The sequence below is a fragment of the Myotis yumanensis genome, unplaced genomic scaffold (genome assembly GCF_028538775.1).
Source record: "Myotis yumanensis isolate MYYU_CA2020_CCGP unplaced genomic scaffold, mMyoYum1.0.hap1 SCAF_4, whole genome shotgun sequence".
In the NCBI taxonomy this organism is placed as follows: domain Eukaryota; kingdom Metazoa; phylum Chordata; class Mammalia; order Chiroptera; family Vespertilionidae; genus Myotis; species Myotis yumanensis.
The window spans coordinates 79970052-79974320 of NW_027223755.1; the positions used below are offsets into that span (position 1 = coordinate 79970052).

Consider the following 4269-nt stretch of genomic DNA (forward strand, 5'->3'; position numbering starts at 1 on the left):
CTCCAGTCTCTGGAGAATTTGGGCGGGGTGGGCCACTTCTAGTCACAGCTTGGTCTTTTTGGTGACCAGTCCACACCCAGAGTTGCGGTAGAACAAGAGATGCTCTCAATGCTCTTATTACTAGGGAAATTACAAGGTTTTCAGGAGCTCTGTGTCAGGAAATGGGAGCAGAGACTATTATGTATATCTATATATCTACATATCTACAAATCTACAAATCTATCTATATATATATCTACCTACATATATATATATACATATACATATATATAATTTCACACTCTTCTAAGCAGTACTAGCATGATATTAAAAATAATTCAGATTATTTATTATTCTAGATTATTATTCCAACTTCTCATTTACATTGCTTTATTTTCCTGGTTACTAAATTTTAATTTCACACACTAATTCAGACTAATTAGTGTGTGAGGAGAGTAATTTTGAACCAGAGCAAAATTAGTATTATGCCTTTATGGTTGGTCTTGTGCTAAAAGTGGTAGATTTCCTTTTTTAATTTTTTTTTAAAGTAAGGGATGAGGAAAGAGTGAACACAGGGAATATATAAAATAATGTCACTTTAACCAAGTTGCAACAATTTTTAACATTATGAAGATGGAAGCATGAGAAAAGCCTCATTCTTATTCTAATTAGCCTGGGACTTAATTTTTTTTAAACTTTCCAGCCCTATATCTATGCCTGGACATATACCAAACCTCCAGATAACCCTCAGATTACCCTCTGAAGGACTAATGTATCCAGACCATCTGACATCATTACTAGATGTGACCAGGCCTCTAGGCACCAGTCTTTAGGACCACCTGACATCCATAATCCTGACTACCTGTCATCTGAATGATAACCATCCTGAATCAATCCTAGGGCTAAGAACACAAGAGTGATCATTCTCAATAATGCACTTTTTACTATAAGAACTTTGAACTTTTCTCTCTTCTTTGGAACACTTCTAGACTTTTTTTGAATTCGTTCAACAGGGTAGAGTTTTATCACTTTCAAGTATATTATATTGGCCTAAGTTAGTATCCTATTTAATCCTATATAATAAAGAGCTAATACGCTAATTAGACCGGATGGCGGAATGACCTTCGACCTTCTGGAATGACCAGTGGGTGGGGGGCGGGGCTGTAAGGCAGCAGTCGAGGCATCCAGGGCTGCGAAGGCCTACTCTTGCATGAATTTTGTGCATCGGGCCTCTAGTTAATTAATAAAAGCCCTTGAGGGTCATTCTGTAATGGGAATGTTCTCTATTAAAGTATTGACTATTTGCAGATAAATCAATATGAAAAAGATGCTTGGAAATTGTCAGTTTACTTAAGTAATTTAATTGCTCCTTTGAGATTTGTAGTATAGTGAGAATACACCATCAACTTCTGATTACGTGGAATGATAGGAAGGAGGTCAAGTAGGTTAAATATACTTTAAGATAGTGATTAAAACAAAACATAATGTGAAGTACATTTTTAATGTAAATCTATTAACTTAATATTACATACATTTAAACATTCATTGTTCTATAGACATTATTTAAAGTATAAAAACCTTTATAAAATACAAGTATAATAGTTTAAAAACCAAGATATATTTTTAAAAATCTATAAATCGCTTGACAAAAAAATAGCCATGCTTCTAATGGTTAAAATAATTTGTTATCCTCTTTTCCAGCTGGAAGGTGGAGGGTGCAGAAGAGAAGGAAGAGGTTCCTCCTGTGCCAGAAACCCTCAAGAAAAAGCGAAGGAATTTTGCAGAGCTGAAGATCAAATGTCCAAGAAAGAAGTTTGCTCAAAAGATGCTTCAAAAGGCAAGGAGGGCCCAAGTTGGTTTGGCTCAGTGGATAGAGCGTCAGCCTGCAGACGGAAGGGTCCTGGGTTCGATTCTGGTCAAGGGCACGTACCTCGGTTGCAGATTCCCCAAGGGCACCCCCTCCTACCCCCCCACCTCCCGCCACCTCCCTAGGCCTGGTCAGGACTAGTGCAGGAGGCAACCAGTCGAGGTGTTTCTCTCACATCGATATTTCTGTCTTTCCCTCTCTCTTCTACTCTCTCTAAAAATCAATGGAGAAATATTCATGAATGAGGATTAAAAAAAAAAGGCAAGGAGGAAGTTTATTTATGAAAAAGCTAAGCACTATCACAAGGAGTATGGGCAGATGTACAGAACTGAGATTCAAATAGCCAGGATGGCAAGAAAAGCTGGCAACTTCTACACACCTGCGGAGCCCAAATTGGCATTTGTCGTCAGGATCAGAGGTATCAGTGGTGTGAGCCCAAAAGTCCGAAAGCTGCTGCAGCTTCTTCACCTTCGCCAGATCTTCAACGACACCTTTGTTACGCTCAGCAAGGCTTCGATGAACATGCTGAGCATTGTGGAACCATATATTGCATGGGGGTACACAAACCTGGAGTCAGTACATGAATTGGTCTATAAGCGTGGTTATGGCAAAATCAACAAAACCGGAATTGCCCTGATAGATGACACATTGATAACAGATCGAACTTTGCTCGATCTCTTGGTAAATATGGTATCATCTGCATGGAGGATCTGAGTTCATGAGATCTATACTGTTGGAAGTAACGCTTCAAAGTACTGTTCAAAGAAGTAACAACTTCCTGTGATCCTTCAGGTTATCTTCCCCACGAGGTAGAATGAAGAAAAGACCACCCATTTTGCAGAAGTTGGAGATGCCGGGAACAGGGAAGACCAGATCAACAGGCTTATTAGGGGAATGAACTAAGGTCTCTACCATGGTGATTTTTTGTAATCTGGTCAGTTAATAAACAGTGAGTGCTTTAAAACTGAAAAAAAGAGCCAAAACCGGTTTAGCTCAGTGGACAGAGCGTCGGCCTGCGGACTGAAGGGTCCCAGGTTCGATTCCGGTCAAGGGCATGTACCTTGGTTGCGGGCACATCCCCAGTGGGAGATGTGCAGGAGGCAGCTGATGGATGTTTCTCTCTCATCGATGTTTCTAACTCTCTATCTCTCTCCCTTCCTCTCTGTAAAAAATCAATAAAATATATTTTATAAAAAAAAACAACTGAAAAAAAGAATGATCTGTTTTTAACTGAGCTGGGTTTTTTTGTTTGTTTGTTTGTTTGTTTTTTGAGTAAAGCAAGGTTGGGCACTCACTGAACACGCCATCCTCTTCTCTCCCTAACAGTCCAGCAGACCTTTGGGGTGCTTGACCTGGGTGAGGGTAGGGGTGACAGTGTTTGTGGATGGGCTTGAAAGAGTTCACGAGCTCCACAAAATTGAATGTAGAAGAAAATGTATATACACATGTGCATATATATAGGGTGTCCCCCCAAAATGTAGAGACACTGAACAGCTGGTAGCTCAATTGATGTTTCTTTCTTTTCAAGCTCAATTGATGTTTCTTTCTTTTCAGATTTAACCCATTGGAATTAATCATTATTCAAAGTGTGACATTTTTGGGGGACACCCTGTATTTTGGGGAGAAGAAGGGGTCCATAGCTTTCATCAATTCCTTAAAGTAATAAATATAGGAAAGCAAGGACTTCTGCAAGTCATGATGGGGAGGTATCCACAGACATTGAGGGAGCATGAGGGCCAAGTCAGAAGGATCTGTTTTGAATGAGATGGAAGGCCTAGTGGCAGTACTCTAATATCAACACAGCATGTTCATGGTTGTGTTGGATAGGACAAGGGTCTCAAGGTCTGGACCATTCTTATTAAATGCTATTCTTACTAAATGTGAAAATGTAGCACAGACCAGCTGTAAATAGGACAAGTTTGACAGGAACCCAACCTGATAAGTGTAGCCAACTGCAAAGAAGAAATCAACAGAGCTATAGATATGAATCCCCTGACTCCTTTACTTGTTGCAAATAAATAAAACTACCTTGTGACAACCACGTCTTGTTTTTTGATAGAGCACTCCAAGCAGCCAACTCCTTGAGTTTGGTAACAACTGTGATCTATAAACCTGGTCATGCCCATGGTCTGCATGTCTTCATTACTAAGGAGTACTTGAGATGGGTAATAGTTGGGTAACTAGGCTTAAGGTCAGAATTCAATGTAATAATCGCTTTTTAGGGTGAATTAGGAGGATGCTAGTGTGATGAAAGCAGCATTTGTTTTATATTAAACTCTTAGAATTTTATAGCAGGAAGGAATTTTAATTTTATAGTAGGAAGACCTTTAATTCAGCTTCAAGTGAAAAAAACCAAAAAACACAAAACCAACCAACAGGATTAAAGAGGTAAAGTAATTTTCTCAAAGTTCCTAGATCTCCTG

The 4269-nt window shown here is 39.2% G+C and overlaps 1 pseudogene; it reads left to right on the forward strand.

Moving 5' to 3' along the window:
* Positions 1 to 464: 464 nt before the first annotated feature.
* LOC139009459 (large ribosomal subunit protein uL30 pseudogene) lies at positions 465 to 2749 on the forward strand (annotated as a pseudogene).
* Positions 2750 to 4269: the final 1520 nt, after the last annotated feature.